At 36.5% G+C, this 7,937-nt stretch overlaps 1 pseudogene; it reads left to right on the top strand.

Moving 5' to 3' along the window:
* Positions 1-5,533: 5,533 nt before the first annotated feature.
* On the top strand, positions 5,534-6,276 carry LOC138911736 (uncharacterized; annotated as a pseudogene).
* Positions 6,277-7,937: the final 1,661 nt, after the last annotated feature.

Genomic DNA, 7,937 nt, shown 5'->3' with positions numbered 1-7,937 from the left:
ACTCTTCATATATGTGCAAAATCCTGTTAAAATCGGACAACTATAACATATAGCTGCCATAGGAACGATCGGTCGAAAATTATGTTGTATGAAAAAACATTTTGATTATCAAGATATCTTAACCGAACTCGGCACTTACTATTTTCCCGGTACTTCTTAGATAGGGAAAGCACTATGAGCATTCTGAAAAGATTGGGTCTGCAAGGGTATTAGATCTTTGGCGTGCCGAAGATTGCCCGTCTTTCTCGTTATTTTTGAATTTGGTTTTGTAATGTGTTATTTTCCTGCCTCTGTTTGTTTCCTCAAAATGTTTGTCGTCGATTTGTATTAGTTCTCCTGTTTTGTTGAACGGGGTTGTCGTCTTTAATTTAACTAATGGTGAATGTTTGTATCTAGTGTCAATTTCATAATTTGTTCGTTTTTTGTTGAGGTTATTCATTAGCTTGAGTGTCATACTCTGGTGTACCTGCGTATATGAATATGTCCGCTGGTGTTCTGTTCTGTTCTGTTAATGATTCTTAATTTTTCGTAAGCTGTCTTATGAAATCGTTCTACGTCGGATAGACCATTTTTACTAGTGGTTATATTAATATTTACTGCTTCTGATTTTAGGCATAACTGTAAAGCTGTGCACATAAAATTTGAGTCTTTGTGTGGTTTTATCTCGATGGGCTTAAGTACTTGTAATATAGCTCGTTTGGTTTCTAACGAGTCTCTACTTTTTATTTCCATTAATGATGCAAATTTTGAATAGATATCAATGCAAGATCAAAATTGTTTATATCCTACTATGTAAAAACCTATTACATATTTTTCTCGGATATTAGCGATTTCCGGAGTTATTTCGAAAGATAATTTTGAATCCTTGTGTTCTGTTTTTGCGATGTTGCAAATCTCACATTCATTTATTAGATTTTGAAATAAATTTTGATAATCTGGGAAATGGTGGGTCTCTTTGAACCAATTGATAGTTTTTTCAATTCCTGGATGTAATAATTCTTTGTGTTCTTTTAATATTAGTTCTTTGAATTCTGCGTATGTTTGAAGGTCTATTAATTTTTTACTAGTTTTCAATGCCTTTGTTGAATTATTCGGACTTATTCTTTAAAAATACTTAAGAGTAGCCTTCTTGAAAAATTGGAAAATCTGCTTCGTTATGGAAGTATAGCACACTTTTCTTTGTGCATAAGTATTCGCGTGTGCGCGTTAGTCATGTCTTTGTGTATAATTTTTATGTTGTGTTTATAAAAGTAATTCGTAACTTTTGTTTCGTTCTCGGTTCCTTTTTCAAATTCTATTTGTCAATTATAATAGTTAAGAGGTCTTTCTGTGATTTGTAAATGGTTACTGTTGTCTTCTTGAGCACTATGTATGATTGCTCTTGTGCTAATTGTATCTTCGCCTAAGAAGTTTTCGTTTAATTGAATTCTGGACAGAGCATCTGCCACATAATTTTCTTTTCTGGGACGTATTTAATTTGGAAATCAAACTTATTTAGCTTGATTTGCCATCGTTAATTCGTAATCGTAATCGTAATTTCATGTTAGGTTCTTTCATGTTATTTAACCAGACGAGTGGTATGTGATCACTAAGGATTTAAAATTGTCGACCAAAGAGATAAGACCTAAAGTATTTAGTGGCCCAAGCGATTGCTAATAATTCTTTTTCAATCGTTGAATATTTTATCTCATGCTCGTTGAGAGTTCTACTTGCACAGCATATAGGCTTATGGTCTTCCGAAAGGACGGCCCCTATTGCCATATTACTCGCATCTGTAGTTAATAATAATGGTTTTTCGAAGTTAGGGTATATTAAAATTGGGTCCGATGTTATGAGAACTTTTAACTTTTCAAACGCCAATTCGTAGTTTTTGTCATTTATATTGATTTTTGCTCCCTCTTTTAATTTAAGTGTTAATGGTTGTACTATATTAGCGAAATTTGGTATAAATTTCCTATAGAAACCACATGATCCTAGAAATTATTTAATTTCCTTTGGGGTTTTTTGAATTGGAAGTTTGACAATTGAGTATATCTTGTTTTGATTTGGTTTTATACCCTCAATTGTGATGATGTGACCGAGAAATTCAGTTTCTTTTCTCATAAACTCGCATTTATCCAACTGTAGTTTTAAGTTAGCTTCTCTAAGCTTTTTAAATACTTTTTGTACACACACGACAAAGTGTGTTCCTCTAATGAAGTGGAAAAAATAATAATGTCGTCTAAGTAGACCAGACAATCCTTAAAAATTAAGTCTTCTAAGAGATTGTTCATACAACGTTGGAACGTTGCAGGTGCATTTTTAAGACCAAATGGCATGCGAGTGTACTCGTAATGGCCATGTTTAGTTAAAAATGCGGGGTATTGGGTATTGAACCAGGATCCATTTGGATTTGGCGAAATCCTTTGGCTAGATCAACGGTTGTGAAATATTGACATTTTTTTGTCTAATATTTCATCCATGATCGGGATAGGGTATTTATTGAGATTGCAGTAATCTATGACTCACCGGATCTCTTGCTTTCCAAGTGCATCGTTTTTCTTTGGAAAGATTATTACTGGTAAGTAATAATGAGATTTGGAATTACGTATGATATTTTGTTTTATCATATCGCTTATTTGTTTATTTACTTCCTCATCGTATATTTGAGGATATTTGTATAGACGCTTATAAATTGGGTCCTCATGTTTTGTTAGAATTTTGTGTTTAATTGTACTAGTGAAAGTCAAATTGTCACCTTAATGGTACTGAATATCACGAAATTCATATAAAACATTTTTAATTTTTTCTTTTTCTTCTGAGTTTAGGCGCTCTAGCCAAAACTCATTGTTTTCTATTAATTTGTTATTAATAGCGAAGTTAAATGGTCTGTCCTCTGTTGAGGGTGGATCAAGGCACTCTTGTGCGGTCATGTCCTCTTCGACCTCATCGTCATTATATCTAAAACAAAAGTTAAATTATCCCAAGGATACGGATCCTTGTGCATGGTCTATTTTTGCTTGACATGCTTCAAGGTATTCTCTCCCAATCAGAACATCATAATGCTCTGAGAAGTCGTGGATATAGAATTTTTGTTTGCTCGGACAAATTTTGCTTGCTCCTAATCGTATGCTTTTTTTTTAATTCAATAACACCATTTATGGTGTGAACCTTTAATGTTTCGTTGTAAACTGGAAAATGTAAGCGGCTTGTTTTCATTAGATTTATTGTTGAACCTGTGTCAATGACACATTTTAGACTACGTCATTCATAATCAATTTTTTGAATGGATTTCTTTTGTCGTATCCGGCTAACACATGAAAAGCCTATCTGATAATTTTTTTGTAATAATATCTTTAATTGTGTTATAGCATAGCATTTGTATAAAGTGTCGTATTGCTAGGTATATTTTCTAATGCTAACTTATTTAATATAACAAAAGATTTATTTTCGAGATCCTCGATGAACTTACGGACGTTTCCTTGGTAATTCGTATTGTATAAGAATAAGGATACCTTTCAGGATACCTTCGGGAAGTCGCTAACCATTCCCAGCTATGAGCAGGGGCATAGCTAGCCGGACAGGCTGAAAAATTTTCCCCCACCGGGTCGGTGATTTCCCATTACTTTTCTCTTTGTTCTATCTACTTAACACACTTAATCTAACTTACTTTGCTTTACATTATTAACAATTTTCTTACTTTCTTTTTTCCTATTTATTGTATTTTCTTTATTAATATAGCAAATTAGGATTATTTTTAATTTTACTTGAGATCACTTTTTTCCTACTTACAACCTTCTGCTTAGATGTAGGCTCTGATAGCGTCACTGACAAAATTAACTGTGAAAAGGGGCACAGCTGGCCGGACTGGCAAATAAAACACCTCCATCGGTCGGTGATGCTATTTAGAAAATTGTATCCTTTAACTAGGCGTTTAGCATATAATTATATTGTACAATCTTTTGAATAATGAGGAAGACACTCGATTTGTCGACCATTAATAAATAAATAAATAAATAAATAAATAAATAAATAAATAAGCGTCGTAAAGGTGTAGTTTGTAATCGATCCTCTTAATGAAGGCGTTTAGATTTTCCGTTGATCCGTCAAAGCTCCTGTCTTAGTTGTGAAAGGACCTGGTTGAGGTGTTGTTCTGATAATTCCATGGTCATCTTAGTGTAATACACTTTATTTTTTTTTCGTTAGATGATTTTCTTTGTTTTAAATAGTTTTGAGTTTGTAGGTTTGAACTTTATTGTTCTTTGATTTTGCACTTTTATTTCTTTGCACTTTCTTTTAGATTTTAATTTGTGATGGATTATTGTTTACATTTTTTTTTTTGTGTGTGTCTTAAAAAGACCCAGTAATAACGTATTGCATGGGTCAAACGCTATGCAAAGCCAGGCGTTATACTGTAGTAGCTTTATTGCCCAAAGGGTTATTAGTCTACTAGTGACCCGAATTTCTTGTGCGGATACGTATTCGAGAAAATGTTTATTACACTCCGACAACGCTTTCGGTCACGATTGTGCGTTGGATCTGGGAATTAATTATACTTTAGCGATCTTTACTTTTCCCCGACATATCCTACCGGCTGCGCCAATTAAGTTTTACACGTTAAGTTAGTATAAAAAATATATTTCAACTAACGGATACTTTTGTTGAGTACATTCAGATTTGCTTCCCGAATATGAGCTGATTTATCTAACTGTTGCGGTCGCTTAGCAAACCTCGCTTTAAGAGAGTTTGAGTCAAAATTGAGTGAAGCTTGAGCTACGTCGGCAATTATGCGTGGGATAGTGCTCTGATGGGAACATTGACAGTGGCGTGATATTTAGGGTGAGTTGTTTATGTCTACCAAAGGGGGACAGTTTGATCTTGACCAATGTCGATGTTATCACCAGGCTCTTTGTTTACAATCTTAGAAATGTTTTTACTTGTTCTTATGCTTATGTGCTAAGTTATGTTAAAGGGTGGGTGCGACTATGTATATGTCCCTATATATGTCTTTGCATACTTTGTATAATTTTGTTTTTCTTTGTGTCTTTAATGAATTAAAGATTTGACACCAATCTTTATGAACTGTTTGCTTTTAACTCTAATTTCCGGAAATAACTATATTATCATTATCTTCTATTTTTTCAACTCTATAGGGCACAATCGCGACCGAAAGTGTTGTCGGAGTGTAATAAACATTTTCTCGAATACGTGTATGTCGCAGTGTGATTCTTAGTAATTGTACGCGGATACATTCCTCAGTAGCGTTCTGGGAATTCGGGGATTCGGGGAATTCCCTGCTTTTGCTTTACTAGCTGATATTGAACGAAAGCACGGCAGCAGAGGCAGAGACGCTCTGCTGCTGAGTGAGGTTCGATGGTAAGATACCAAGAGTCTTGAGTAAGAAAGAGATGGCTACATACACTCGACATGAGTAAGTTTACGACATGAGTGAGTTTACGACATGACTGCGTAGGCTGACATAGTCAGTTGAGCTTGGGTATTTGAACCGATCGGAGCTCGCTGTGCAGCCGCGTCAATCATCAGAAGTATCAACATGGATGACATACCTTTGCCGCCGACAGACGTCCCCCTGCCGCCGAAATCAGAAGTGCAATTAGCTCCGCCAAAAGAGGACAGCTCTAACTTTTTAAGGGCAGCCTTAGAAGAGCAAAATCGTAATCTAATGGAAATAATAAAATCCATGCAGGCACCAAGAGCACCGGCAATAGACGGGAGAGCACTCCACGTCACTCTACCCAAGTTTTGCCCTGACACCGCTGGAGCAGATGCATCAGCTTGGTGTACTACAGTGGATCTAATCTTCGCGGATAATACTCTCGAAGGCAGTGCGCTTGTGATTGCGTTAAGCAAAGCATTAGAAGGCAGTGCACCGCAATGGCTGTCCCAAATATGCCTGGCTGGCATCACATGGCAGCAGTTTAAGGAACTCTTCATCCAACCTTTCGTGGGCATTGAGGCAACTTCTGCCTACTGATGAACATTTTTAACGGACGTCCTAAAACTGGAGAGAGTTTTGCTGAGTACGGCAGTCGCATAGTCACCCTATTGCTCTCTTAGTGGAAGGCAAAGAATTTGGAGGAGATTGCTGTATCAGTAGCGTTAGCCCACATAGCTCAAATTGATAATAATTTATTGCGTTGGCTGTTTACAACGAATGTGACGACTCGTAATGAGCTGCAGCAGCAGCTACAGGCTTACGCTTTCAAGAAGCGTAACAACGAGGAGGACGGATATTCGACTGGGAAAAGGATCAGACCCAACAGAAAGGAGTTATAGCGTGAGCAGCACGTCCGGAGTAAAGGATCGATCAAAAATTAAATGTTTTAAGTGAAATCGGACATGTGGCTTCTGTATGCCCCAAAAATCGTACTGGTGAAAACAGGAAGAGCTACGAGAAGCGAGTTGACGTTTGTACAGTAGCTCTACCAAGTGGAACAATTACCTTATCCGGTGAGTCTATTCCATGTTGTTTCGATTCTGGAGCCGAATGTTCACTGGTCAAGGAGACTGTTGCGGAAAAATTCACCGGAAAACGATTTCACAATATTGTAACTTTAAATGGCATAAGTAACGATTCAATTTGTAGCACATTGCAAGCTCTGAGTAATATTAATATTGAACAATATTGTTTAGAAGTTTTATTACATGTGGTTATGGACAAATATTTGAATCATGAAGTGTTGATTGGCCGTGAGGTTTTAAGCCAGGGCTTTGGTGTATCAATTGATGCAGATAAATTTTGCTTTTATAAGACAAAAAGAGTAAATGTTCTGAGTCTAGTGAAGTATGAAGAAATCATAAATTCTGATACCAATTTAAATGATTCTGATAAGAAGATTGAACAATATGTTGAGATGTCACTCTGATAGGTTTATCGACGGAATTCCAATGACTCGTGTGACGACAGACCAATTAGAAATTAGGCTAATAGATCCACAAAAGACTGTGCAACGCCGACCTTATAGGCTTAGCGAAGATGAGAGGAAGCGTTCGGTGCAAAATTGATTAATTGCTTACATCAAAAATTATTCGTTCCAGCTGTTCACCGTTCGCTAGTCCCATGATGCTGGTTAAGAAGAAAAATGGCACAGATCGTCTTTGTGTAGATTACCGCGTTTTAAATGACAATACAATTGCCGATAAATATCCTTTGCCTCTTATTTCGGATCAAATAGCTCGTCTTCGTGGTGCAAGGTACTTTTCGTGTATAGATATGGCAAGTGGATTTTACCAAATCCCAGTACACCCAGATTCAATTGAACGGCTTTCGTTACACCTAATGGACAGAACGAATTCTTAACCATGCCCTTTGGTCTGAAGAACGCACCTTCTGTGTTTCAGCGTGCAATAATAAAAGCCCTGGGTCCGTTGGCACACACATTCGCAATTGTTTACATTGACGATGTTATGGTAGTAGCTAAAACGAAAGATGAAGCGTTAGAACGACTAGAGATAGTGTTGGACACCTTAAGTAAAGCCGGATTTTCATTTAATATAACGAAATGTTCGTTTCTTAAAACTAAAATCGAGTACCTTGGGTTTGAAAGAACGAATGGAGAAATTCGGCCAAATGCACGAAAGATCCAGGCATTGATAGGGTTGCCACCTCCGGAAACTGTAACTCAATCACGACAGTTCATTGGTTTAGCTTCTTACTTTCGGCAATTCATTCCAAAATTTTCCGAAATATTAAAACCATTGTACATGCTTACTTCAAAGAATAATGCTAATTTTGTCTGGTTGTCAGAGCATGAAGAAATACGTTTGAAAATAAATGGTGTATTGACACAGGCCCCAGTATTAACTATATTTGATCCACAATATCTAATAGAATTGCACACAGATGCCAGCTCCATTGGTTACGGGGCGATATTGTTACATAAAATCGAAAATAAATCCTATGTAGTGGAGTATTATAGCAAATGTACTTCTCCGGC

The sequence above is a fragment of the Drosophila virilis genome, unplaced genomic scaffold (genome assembly GCF_030788295.1).
Source record: "Drosophila virilis strain 15010-1051.87 unplaced genomic scaffold, Dvir_AGI_RSII-ME tig00002331, whole genome shotgun sequence".
NCBI classification, from domain to species: Eukaryota; Metazoa; Arthropoda; class Insecta; order Diptera; family Drosophilidae; genus Drosophila; species Drosophila virilis.
This window is presented reverse-complemented; position numbering and strand designations above follow the sequence as displayed.